Raw genomic sequence first — 13,488 nt, 5'->3', positions numbered from 1 at the left:
GGGGGGGGGGGATGGGGGGAGGTGCTGACCTAAGTAACTTTGGAAATCAGTGGAATCTGAAACTAATGGCAAAAGACACCAGTCATGCTCTGTGTAACGACTGACTGCATATACAACAGTGGTTCTGTAAGATAATGGAGCTGAAAATTCCTATTGCCTAATAATGTTGCAGTGCAATGCACTACTCCTGTGTTTGTGGTGATGCTGGCTGGGAGCAAAAGGCTACACCATACGTAGCTGTGTAGCAGGCTATACCATCTGGATTTGTGTAAGTACATTCTGATGTTTGCAGACTGACAAAATCACCTAAAGACACATTTCTTAGAATGTAACCCCATCATTAAGTGACACATGACTGAATTCTATTTGATAAAGTTGTATCCCATGGTGATATGTGTTAGCAATTCTGATACTGTCATACATGTGTACTGGAATTGAACAATTAAATACATGGATATGGGGATGGCAGCAGCCAGGTTTCTCACTGTTGGAATGGAATTTACAGATAAGCAAAGGGAGGAGGTTAGAATGACCCATGTGGTAATAAATTAGAGTTGGAGACATCAGTAGGATATCATGCTTAGCTTATTATATACACATAGAGAAATATTACATAGAGATTACACAGAAAAATATAGATATGTGTTTATACATGGATTAGTATACATGCATATATTTCCTTGTCCTTGTCAATGAGACAGCCTAGAATCAATCAACCCCAGTAACAGTGAGCATATCTAGTACCTAAATCTTGGGTTCTATACCATTTTCCAATAAAAGCAAGCAGGGCTTCTTGGAGAAATGGCTTATTCTAGGACTGGGGCAGGAAATATAAAAGATGAGCCTCCAGCATCTTTTAGTGCCAGATAGTAATGCACAAAAACACAAAACACGTAATGGGAGTATGTCAAAGTGACAGAGGCACCAAATGAAAAAGCTTCCAGTGGCCAAAGCTAGAACAGTTTGAACAACAAAATAGAGTAGTAGTGAATTATAACCCAAAATATGAAATAAATATGCATGAGATGCATGAATCCATGCTGATATAAACAAAGAGGAAATAACTTGGCACCTTTTAATCTGTACTGCACTTGAATTCTCCCCAGATGGAGTAATGTAGTGGCAAGTTTAGCAGTTCCTGAAGCACTGTGCGCTATAGGCATGCGCTTCTGTAGGAATCCCAGCTTTTTTTTACTTAAGACAGTTGTATATTGCTAACTTTTTCTCTTTAATTCATTAATGTACTGGGAAAAGCTGTGTTATGAACCAAATGACTTGTTTATTATGCTGGCACCATTCCCGTCTTTATCAAGTGCATGGGAGTTAATTTGTATTCAAAAAATGGGTTGTAGCTGAACAGAGTTTATTAGAATTTAGTATTTCTGAGGTGGAATAGTTTAGTTATAGGTGATGTCAGAGTCCAGAGTGTAGCTCCAGGAAGGAATAATTGAAGTTAGAGTGGAAGACAGTAGAATAAAGAGGTCCAGGAATTAAAATGCAGGAACAATAAAATAATCGCAAGTAAGTGTTTTGTGTTAATGTTGTGTAGGAGAAAGACATGTTGATAATGAGGGCATGTAAAAAGGTTAGACCAAGTTGGAGAGGTTATAGAAAGAATATTTGAGTAAGTAAAGCTTGACCTAAGAGCTAAAGGATGTGTAGGACCTAACCAGGCTAGGAGGAAAGGGTAGAGCTTAGAGGGAATAGCGTGGGCACAGACTCGGACCTGGTCTATGTGAAGAACTGAAATAGGGCCAATGTGGCTAGAGCGGAAAGGAGGTGAAAAATGGAGGTCAAACTAGATTTTCAAGGAAGTGTGTCTTTTTCCTAGGCCAAAGGGGAGGCTTTAGAAGGAAACTTAGTTGTATTGAGGGGTGGCGATGCAAGGAAGGCTGATTTATATTTCCAGAAAGGCAGCGGCTTGCTGCTTGTGAAGAGTGGAGGGAGTCGGGTAGGGTGGGCTTTATTCATACTCTTTCCATTCCAGTTAAACGCGGTCAACATATAGTTTGAATTAAAAGAGCTAACCTTGCTAGCTTTAGAGTTTTGAAGCAGTACATATATTTTCTTCTGGAGTCATACAGAAAACACTTAATATTGAGGACTTTGTGGTTTTAAAAGTTTAAACTTTGGTAGTGTGAGGTTTTTTGGTTACTGCAGAGTTTAAGATAATAAATTTCCAGTTGTTGAGCATTGTTAGAAATAGGCCCTTTGCTTCTGGTATTACTAGGCTCATATAAGAAATAGTATGAATCCTTTTAATCTTATATCTGAAATTTTCTCTATATCTTTTAAATTTTAATTTTAATTTAACAATGAAATATCCTTTTAATTTAACATTTGCAGATTCTTTCTATAATGTCATACTAAAGCATAATAAATATAGTGGATACTTGAAGATTTATGATTATGTAGTACTCCAGTTATTTTTGCATAATGGAAAAGTGTATGGGATTTTAATTCATACATGATTCTACCAAGTTGGGGCAAGTTTTGTATAATCTTTGTAAAATTCTTCATTTTTAAAAATAAGGTTAAATAATTCCTGTTTCATAAATGTTGAATGAGAAAAATCCATACAAAAGCTCCTAACACTTTGAGAGACTGTTTACGCTTAAATAGTAGTTTTCTTTCTCTTTTAACCATAGAAGTAGCAAGCATGGAGGATGGTGATAAATGTGAAGTGATCCCAGAATGTTCATTGTAACTAAATCCTTCAGAGCTCACACTGGATCAGGCTTCTTGAATTTAAATCCCAGCACAAATCCTGGTTTGGAATTCTCATTCAGCAGTATGACCTTGGGCGAGTTTCTATATCTTCCTTTAGTTTCTTCAACTGTGAAATGACAGTTAATAGTACTACCTTATGGCAATGTCTTGAATATTAAATGAGCTAATAAATATTATGCTCTTAGAATAGTGCCTTTTACATAGTATTGAATATATGTTAACTATTACTTATCAAGTATACTAGACATTACCTTGTCCCTAAGAGTTTTGGTTGCTCCCCTTCAAAAAAAAAAATCAATAATAAAATCTAGTCCTAGATTTAGGACTTCAGTTAGTTTCTGTTTAGTCAGGCTTTTCTTTAGATTTATGTGTAACTGTTTGATTTTTAAATATGTGATTAGTTTGTGTGACCTTTTCCCAGGTAACTTAATTATTTGAACATATTTTACTGAAAAAACGTGTTTTACTGAAACCATAATTTATTAAACGTTTATTTATTAAAAAGTGACTAGTGTGCAGGTTTGTGTGTTTATTTTTTTCTGCCACTCAGCTCAATACCAATCTATTACCTACATATGTTAAAGAAGTTTTGGGGCATCTGTATATTGCTGCTTCGATTTTTGTCTTCCTAGCCATGTTTCTTGACTCCCAATGGTCACCAGGCTGAGAACTTATTTCTGCCCATAGCCCAAGTTTTCATGGTGATGGGAAAGAGCGGCTGAGTACATTCACTGTCTTTGGGGCCATGTGAGCATGTACTAATTTGCATTGCAAGTGTAAACTTAACTGTTTAATGATAGGGTATGCGTTGGTAATTTGGTAAAGTGTATAGTAAGGGAAGATATGATCTCATTCGTGTGTGATGGTTATTGTATATCTTAAGATATAATTTTTGACTTCAAAGAAGGTATTTAGTTTTAAAACAATTAGGTAAATTTGAGAAGGGGAATTCTGCTGCCCATGAAGGTGATGTTATAGTATGACTGAAAGATTAATGACAGATTTATAGTGGGTGAAGCATGTCTAACTAGAGCACCTGAATAATGATTTAGAGTATTGTTTTTCATAGTCTTTTGGGGGATTATGGAGACTTGTCTCACACTTTTTGAGTGCTTTCTGACATGCTACTTCAACTTCTGTCTTTATTGTGTGATTTTATGGACATATTTTCTCTTGCTTACTTGATTTTGTTCACATGCTAGCTTTTGAGGTAATTTGTGTCTTGGGTGAGGGGTAAGGGTAGTGATTGTGAGTGAAGGAAAATTCTCTGGGATTAGAATTGAAGAATAGCTAGTTTAAGAAGTTTAAAAGCCATTATCTAACAGACTTCTTAAAATGTCAGCAGTGGCATGGTGTTATTTCCTTTCTTAAAAAAGAAAAAAAAAAAGAAGCCAAAAGTACAACTAAAGATTTGCTGACTAAAGAAATTTTATGAATCAGCCTTTGTATAGAATTAATGATAAGAAAGTATCGAAGAACAAAATTGTAAATTCTTGAAGTTGTTTTGCCAGTTCAATCTAATTGTATAAAATTTCACTTAAAAATACACTGTGATTCAGATGCTTCTAGTTTAAAAAGCAGGCCATTTGGCAATAGAGTGTATAGGAATTTTATAAATGATATGCAAATTAGGTCTCATAAAATTAAAATCATTTTCTCATGTTCTTCAAATATAGCCCTTTTCCCCCTTAAAAATATGGTCTACCCTGAAATACTTTATTTAATTTGCATAAAAGGTTGCTAGATTCAATGTATTCAGATTCTAAAATCTGAGTAAAACTCTAGTAATAGTGTGAAGAGTTCAGTGGCTAGCAGGCTATTTTGCATATTGGATTAATTGTGATGATAAATGTTTCATTAAGTTTTTAGTTATTTGAACTAATGGGAACAGAAATTATATGTCATTCCAAAATCCTTATTTATTCTTGAATTGTTTAAGATTTTCATTTGAATGTCTCATTTGATTTTTTTTTCCTTCCTATTTCATATACAGGTCATGGCAAAACCCCAAAAGATGCAGCATCAGTTCGTGCCACGCATCCAATACCAGCAGCCTGTGGGATTTATTATTTTGAAGTCAAAATTGTCAGTAAGGGAAGAGATGGGTAAGTGTAAATTTTGGTGAGAATAATCATTTGTTATTTTGGGATAATTTTTTTTTTTATTAATAACATGATATAATTGGAAAATTGTAATCTTGGAAATTTTAATAATCATAAAAGTGGAATCTGAATATCTTAGTATAGCAGATTGGATCTGGTTCTGCTTAACTAGTAGTTGAAGATAAAGCTTGAGCTGGTTATAGTAACTCAGTTTTCCTGGTAGGTTTATTATTAAAATGGTGAATTAGAATTAAACAATAGAGGGATAATGACTCATTTTCTATGTCTTTTCTTACACTGCTTTTTTCTGAATTCTACTAAGTTAAATCCTCTCAAAGCTAGTTAACCAAAGCTGGTAGGTGATTCACAGGTATGTTACAGGGGTTAGGGCTTAGAATTTAGATTTTGATTCAGAAGTGTATGTTTGTATGCTCTTGATTGTAGGAGATGGGGTTAGAATGTGGTTTAGAAGCTTCCAAATGAGAACTCAACAGTAGATCCTAGAACCACCTTTTATATCATTGCTTTTCAGTTTGGGATTGGTGGGTTGTGTGTATGTGCACATCAGAACCACTTACGGGACTATTAAAAATATAGTAGTTTGGACCTTACACCGAAAGTTCCTAAATCAGATTTAGAAGTAGAGCTTTGGGCAAGATAGGCATTTTGAGAAAGTGCCACAGGGATTTTTGATGCATATAGTTAAGAACTAATTATCTAGAATCATTGGATCTATCCACCAGTATTTCCTGATAACTTCATTGTGGCATCAGAGATCAGCCATTGGGTCATTTGTTCAGCTACCAAGATAAAACTGTTGGGCTATGTGAGTAATTTGACCCATATTTGAAGTCAATCATATAACATCTCTTAGTGGTCCTTCTATTATTAATTGGAAAAAGAAATGTGTTCATTAGATTATTCCTCTTACTTTATTTGTTGAATATTCTCAGTTTCAACAGTATGAAAAGTAGAAAGTGAAATCTTGGAATTCAGTGACAGCTTTTCATTTAACTGCCTCTGTTTTCCCAGGATGATCAAACTAAAAATAAGATCATAGATGCTAAGGATAAAGTGGTTGAGAGAGACCCCAGATTGAAATAGGCACATGGTTATAACCATTTCTAACTTCACAGCTGCGTTCTCAGTAAGCCTGTTCTTTTTATACTTCTGGTTATGTCATCAACTTGATAATACTGGTTTTGCTCAGGATTATTTGCAGGATTCTCTTTACCTTTTACTCTACTTATTTTATCTTTGCATGATCTTGACCTTATATTTTTATGGTTACAAAATACCTCGATGAGTCTCAAATCTAATGCTGCATCTCAAGCTATTCCTTTGGGCTCCAGACCAATATATCTAACCAGATGTTTACATTTGAATGTGCCACAAGCATTTAAATTTAGCTTGTTTTAAATCTTTTTCTCAAAATCGGTTTTCTTAAAAGGGTTTTACTGTTGCTAGAAACTTGAGAATTTCCTACCTTTAACTTTCTCTGTCCATCTTTAGTGCTTCTCGTTTAGTCGGTTCTTGGTAATTTATCTCCTGAATTACTGAGGTGGTTGGTTAATTGGTTTCCCAGTTGTACTCTGTTTTCTTCTTACTCCAGTCTATAATTGTCAGTATTCTTTCTAATATAGAACTGAATTGTGTCTGTACCTTGTGTGAGATCATTTGGAACATTTGTTGCTTTGAGGATAAAACCTAATACTTCTTAGCAGCATCCTTCATAATGTTACTAGCTCCTGTGTAATTTTTCAGTTTCATTTCCGTGTAGCCAGGATCCTTCATCTGTTTTGTTCTCCTATTATTTTTTAAATTAGGTATATTTTACGTATAGTAAAATTTGTCATTTTTAGTGTACATTTTTAGTGTACAAATGTGTACAGTCATGTAACCACCACCACAATCAATAATATAGAACAGTTTTATCACTCCCCCAAATTCCTCCATACTTACTTGTAGTCAACCCTTTCCCATCTCTAGCCCCTGGCAACCACTGATTTGTTTTTTGTCTCTATACTTTTGCCATTTCTAGAATGGCATATAAATGGAATTATATAGTATGTGGCCTTTTAAGTCTGGCGTCTTTCACTTAGCACAACACACTGGAGATTCATCCCTGTCATTGGCATATGTTGGTAGCACAGTCCTTTTTATTGCCAAACGTGTGTAAGTGAACCAGTTTGCTTATCCACTCCCCACTTGAAGGACATCTCGGTTGTTTCCAGTTTTTGGCTGTTACAAATATAGCCACTTTAAACATTTATGAATAGGTTTTTGTGTAAACGTTTTCATTTCACTAGGGTAAATATCTAGGAGTGGGATTGCTGGATCATAGTTAAGTGCATTTTTAACATTATAAGAAACTGCCAAATTGTTTTGCAGTGTGGCTGGCCTAGTCTGCATTTCCACCAGCAGTGTATGAGAGTTCCTGTTGCTCTGCCTCCTAGATAGCATTTGGTATTGCCAGTTTTTTATTTTATTGTTTTAATTTTAAGCCGTTATAGGAGATGTCTAGTGATTTCTTGTGGTTTTAATTTACATTTCTTTAATGACTAATGATGTTGAAGAATCCCTGATTCTTACCTACCTTTCACCCCTCAGGTACTATTTGTAGTTCTTTGCACATGCTGGCAAATATTTCTAGTTTTCTATGCATACCCTTTCCTTCTTCCTTATATTCACTTCTCTTGCCTCTTTCCACATTTGCCTAGCTAATTAATCAGTCCTTAAGTCCTAGTTTATGGGTACCTTTTTTGTGCCACATTCTCCTCCCCAAAGTAGGTCTGTGTCTTTTCCATGCCTCCTTTACATTTTGGGCAGACTACACTGTTTTGTCTGCTTAGTGGTAGATAGCCCTACAGATTCAAGGGTAGGGACTACTTTACATTTCTGTAATTCCAATACTTAATTGTAGCTAGCATTCAAATGAATGAATAAAAGTGAATGTATGAGATGCAGTACCTATCTCCTGTATATTCTTGGAGGAAAGTATTGTATTTCTTTGGGTAAATTTCATTTGTCTCTCTGGTAGGTAAACTTGTTGCACAAAATTCTAGGCCCAACTTAATGCTTTTGGAAGGGAAGAACAATTCATTTATGAAAAAAAGCAACTCATATTGCAAATTTTGGCCAAGTAATGTTTTTCGGGAGATGTATTGAACTATATCAAATGACATAAAAATTCTTTCCTGAAATCCCAACATTTTTGTAAAGAATGGACCAGAGAGAGCAGCCGTTATTCACCTTTTGTTTGTAATAATGTATGCCCATCTGAGAGTTTATTATACTTAATTTAAGATAATTAAAAATTGAATTTTCTTTTAAACAGTGTGTCTATCCAACATTAGGACAGGTAAATAAGTATTTGGATCCAAGATTTCAGCTTTATAGAGAAGTTGTCATTGGCAACAAGTTTTCGCATGAAATGGCAAGAGTTGGACATGAATTGCATCTTTCAGCAGAGTGGAAGAAAACAGCAGGAGCTGGTGTTAATGTATTATATGCTTGAAAAGGCTTAATTTATCCTGTGATATGCATTATTTCTAGGTCTGCCTTAATAATGAGGAATATGACTGTGATGATTATTACTTGTATTTCTTTATTGACTAAAAAGTAAGGCATGAAGGAAGTTCCTTTTAATGAGTGAAAGAAAGAATATATTTCATTTTCTGTCTTGGATTTTTATTTAATCTGAACATAACTTTTTTGCCATTTTCCTAATCTGAACATAACTTTTAATCTGAACTTTATTTTAGCAAAATAAGCTTAATTTATTAGGATGAGATAGTTTGTCTAAATTTTGTGATTAATTAAAAATAAGTTTCTAATGCATTTTATAACAAAAAATTAAATTACCTTATCTGCATGACTTTTTTGTAGGATTCATATTTAAGGGGTATACATTTACTCTATGTTCTCGTTAGTGATCATTGACTGTTGAGATGAATTTCTAAAAATGTCTATCTTATGAATGTACTTTCAGTTCAGGAATTTCATTCAAGTTTTAAATTGTGCATACTAATAGAGGCAGTGGAGATATGGTTAATTCTGAATGTAAGAGATAATAAATTTATCTGAAAGTTTTTAGAATTATAATTTATTATGAGTATTCTTAGCTCTTCAAACAAAATATTGATGCCATTCTTTGACAGTGATTCAGGAAGAAGTGGCAAGTAATCCAGTCCCTCTGTTCTGTTACCAAATTCTTCTGCTGATAATCAAGTGTACTCTTTCAGAATGTTCCTTCTGTGCTTCCCGACTTGCTAGATTATTTCTTGGGAGTGGAAAAGAGATTCTTTTTGTCTTGCTTTAAAAGGCTTTTTAAAACAGTAAGCTCTTCCCTTCTAGATTCAATTAGCTGTAAGCAGCAAATGGAAGCACAGATGGAAAATGTGAACAAAGAGTAAGCAATACATTTATTAACAAATATATGTTGAACACCTATGCTGTATTGCATGGTCAGCAGCTGAGTGAGTACAAGAAAGAAGTTATTTTATTCATCTCCTCTCTCTTATTTATAGTTGCTAATAGAGGACCTGACATTCAGCAGAAACTCATCAAATACACTGAGTGAACTGAATGTGGTTCCTGCCCTCAAGGAATATCAAATTTAATATTTAGAAGATATAGCGGGGGGGGGCAGGGAGCAGACATATACAAATAACTCTAGATTAAGACATAATATACCAAGTATTTGAAGAATGAAACCATATGTGGGAGAACTGAGGAGAGAGTAATTAATTCTGTTTCAAGGAAACAGATTTATAAAGTAAGTAGTATTTGATAGGCTTTATAAAATGAGTAAGAATTTGAGAGGCTTTGTTGGGGAAGAATATTCCAGACTGTAATAAATGGCTGGAATAGTCTCACTGGAAGAGTGGAACTGTATGGCCGTTGGCAGAGGTAATTTATCTCCTGAATTACTGAGGTGGTTGGTTTTATTGTTGGGGACTTGGGAAAGATTATAATGAAGAGTTTACAGAAATAAGAATGGAATCAGATGTTAGAGAGCCTTGATGATAGTTCTGGGGTGGAACACTGTAGGTAGTAGGTGGCCTTCAGTCTTGTTGAGTAGGGAGGTGATATGCTATCTGTTTTAGAAAGACAGTACTGAGTGGGGAGGGTGCAGTGTGGATGGCAGAGAGTAGGGGCCAGAGGCAGGAGTTAGGTTATGAGGCTACTGCCTATAGATAGATTATGATAGATTAAAAAAAAAATAATGGAGGAGGAGGTTTAATTTGTTGAGTACCTATTATGTGCCAGATACTGTGTTAAGAACCTAGGATGGACAGTGATGGAGACAGGCCTGTAGACATGGCTGAGACAGGGTTCCTACCCTCCAGAAGTATGCACGTAAGAAGAGAAATGAGGGCCGGCCCCGTGGCGCACTTGCGAGAGTGCAGCTCTGGGAGCGCAGCGGTGCTTCCGCCACGGGTTCGGATCCTACATAGGACTGGCCGGTGTGCTCACTGGCTGAGAGCGGTTTGGGTGACACCAAGCCAAGGGTTGCGATCCCCTTACCTGTCACGAAAAAGACAAAAAAAAAAAGAAAGAAAAGGGAAATGAACATGTGAATAAATAATTAAATCTAGTATGAGATATACAGTAATAGACATATGAACAAACTAGAAAAGTAGAGTGGAGGAAGATGGGGTGGTGACGAGGAGAGGCTTCAGAGAAAGCTTTCCTGCGATTATAGAAGAGGAGTAAAGTCTGTCTAACCTCCCTATCCTTCAGTCACTCATTTACCCTTGTTAAATTTGTTTCTTGGGTGTCTTTCTTGAGATAGTGTATGAGCAGAGGTTTTGAAGATGAATAGCTGTTTTAGAAGCTGATTAGTGGGTTCGGATCCCATGTGGAGACCGGTTCCCGCTCACTGGTTGAGCGTGGTGCGGGAGCAACATCGAGGGTTGCGATCCCGTTGCCGGTCCCCGGTACGGGCGTGACACCGAGGGTTGCGATCCCGTTACCGGTCAGTAAAAAAGACAAAAAGGAAAAAAAAAAAGAAGCTGATTAGTTACTTTTGTTGAGAAATATAGTGGAGGTTTAAATCTTGGCTCTGCCACTTACTAATTCTGTGATTTTGTACTTTTCGACAAACTCTTTCAGTCTCATCTGTAAAAGGGAAGTAATAGTGCCGACCTCATAGGAATAAATTAAGTAATTCATTTAAAGCACCTATTAAGAGTACCCGGTGCACAGCAAACTCATGTGTCCTTGAGCTGCTGCTGCTGCAAGAAGCACAACATTATTTTTTGTGAGAGGAATGTGTCTGGTGGTAGTCATGAGGGACTTCTCATACTGATGGACATTACCTTTTATCTTTCAGGTACTGGTTTTAAGCAAAGGAATGATATGGTTGGATTTGCATTTTAGATCGGTAACTCTGAGGATAATATTGAAAATAGATCTGAGACTGATATCAGGAAGACCAGTTAGGGTATTGTAATAACAAATTGAGGGCTTAATCTGTGTAGTGGGGTCAGTGAGGAAAGCAGACAGATTTGTTAACTATTTAGGCTGTTATACCCTGCAAAACTTGGTTAGGGAGTGGGAGAAGCAGGGATAGCTGTTGAGAGAGAAAGAGTTAAGGGTGACTCCCAGGTTTTGGCTTGAATAGATGATTGACTAGATGGTGATGTGACTAAACAAAAAAACACTGTATGGAAGTGGATGTTTAAAGTTGAACATGATGGCAACAGTGTTGGACTGCTTTTGAAATCCAGTTTGACATGATTAATAGTAAGGTTTTGACTAAAAATAAATGGGATTTAGGAGAGAGAACAGAGCCGAAGGTGAATTTTGGAGTCATCAGAATGTAAGTTATTGAAGCCATGGGGATTGATAGGATCATCTGAGTATGTAGTGTAAAAAAAGAAGAGGGTCTAAGGTGGACACCTGAAATACCATATTTAAAGGATATATCAAAGAGGGAATCCGGCTAAAGATTCTGAAAAAGAATGGTCAGGGAGTTTAGAAGGCAGATCCTTGAGAGTATGGTGTGTTGAAAGCCAGGGAAGTCAGTCCAAAGGAGGACTGCTAAGTGTCTACTAGTTTGTCATTTGGGTGGTTGTTAGTCCTTGTGATAGCAGTTTCTTTAAAGTTGGAATGGAAGCAGGTGCAGTGTGTCAGAGAATTAGAGATAAGGAATGGAGATGACATGCCAGTGGCCTAAGTAGCTGTGTTGCTTTTGTGGGAAACAACAGTTCACGATCTATTTAGAAAAATAATACACTGCCAACTTGAAAATTAGAAAAGTACAGAAAAATGTGAGGAAGAAAACTGTAATCTTGTGTGAGTATAATTAATTGCTGTTAATGCTTTTACTTGTTTTCTTACAGTTATATATATATTATGTATATTTGAAGCACAAGTATACTTTTCTTTTTTTTTTTTAATTAATTATTTATTTATTTATTTTTTAATTTTGTCAATATACACTGTATATGATTATTATGGCCCGTCACCGACCCCTCCCTCCCTCCTCCCTCTCTCCCCTCCCCCCCAAGAATGTCCTTTCCGTTTGCTTGTTGTAACAACTTCATGGAAGTATAGTTGTTATATCTTCTTCCCCACCCCCACCCCCGGTTTTGTGTGTGTGTGTGTGTGTGTGTGTATGTTGGTGAATTAGTTTGTTTGTTTTTCTTTTTTCTTTTTTTTTTTTTCGCTCCCACCAATGAGTGAGAACATGTGGAATTTCTTTTTCTCTGCCTGACTCGTTTCACTCAATATTATTCTCTCAAGGTCCATCCATGTTGTTGCAAATGGCAGTATCTCATTAGTTTTTATAGCTGAGTAGTATTCCATTGTGTAGATATACCACATTTTCCGTATCCACTCATCCGATGATGGACATTTATACTTTTCTTACAGGTTTTTACATCCAGGTTTATTATTAATTTCTTTATATGTACTTAATTTTTTACATAGTTGTAAGCATTTCCTATGAAATTAAAAGCTCTGAATATTTGTTTTGTTTTTTGTTTTTGGCTGTAGCATAGTCTGTCATAAATATATTAAGGCACATCCATAGCTATTTTCCTGTTGTTATATAGGTGGTTTCTAACTCTTTATTACTAAATAACTCTTTTTGCATGAAATCTGTCTTTATTTCTTTAGGAAAGATTTCTCAAAGTAGAATTATTGAATCAAAATAACGGGCATGCACATTTTTAAGGCTCAAGATACTCTTTAGTAAGATTATTTAAATTTACATTTGGTGGAAGAGACCTTGTCATATGTATAAACAGAGGAAAGGGAATCACCAGTGAGTCTAAGGGAAGACTGAGGAGGCCACTGAGGCGAGTCCTTTGCTGAAAGGTGGGGTATGGGAACTTAAGTTTAAATTAGGAATGTGGCATGTGATAGGGAATTGATTGGAATTTAAAGGGTTACTACTTTTGGAAGCCTGTCTTGACAACTTTTCCACCTCCAAACTAGGCTAGGCTCCTCTGATACTTATTTTCATCTTGTACTTTCCCTTCATAGCATTAAATCATATTAGTAGTTATCTATTTAAGATCTGTCTACCTCAGAAGTGTCAGCTGTAGGAGAGTACAGATTTGTGTTTTTCACAGTTTGTTTTTTTTTTTTTCCTTTTTTCGTGTCCGGCAATGGATCGCAACCCTCAGTGTCGTGCCCGTACCGG

The 13,488-nt window shown here is 35.9% G+C and overlaps 1 protein-coding gene across 1 annotated transcript in view; it reads left to right on the top strand.

Annotated features, from left to right (window-relative positions):
• Positions 1 to 13,488, top strand: part of RANBP9 (RAN binding protein 9) — an 86,740-nt gene that overhangs the window by 9,868 nt on the left and 63,384 nt on the right. The window contains exon 2 of the mRNA XM_008571042.1: positions 4,724 to 4,835. The gene's annotated coding sequence lies outside the window, so the exon portion shown is untranslated. The remainder of the gene's footprint in view (positions 1 to 4,723; positions 4,836 to 13,488) is intronic.

The sequence above is a fragment of the Galeopterus variegatus genome, unplaced genomic scaffold, assembly GCF_000696425.1.
Source record: "Galeopterus variegatus unplaced genomic scaffold, G_variegatus-3.0.2 Scaffold656, whole genome shotgun sequence".
NCBI lineage: Eukaryota > Metazoa > Chordata > Mammalia > Dermoptera > Cynocephalidae > Galeopterus > Galeopterus variegatus.
The sequence above is the reverse complement of the archived record's forward strand: the minus strand, read 5'-3'. Positions and strand labels throughout refer to the sequence as shown.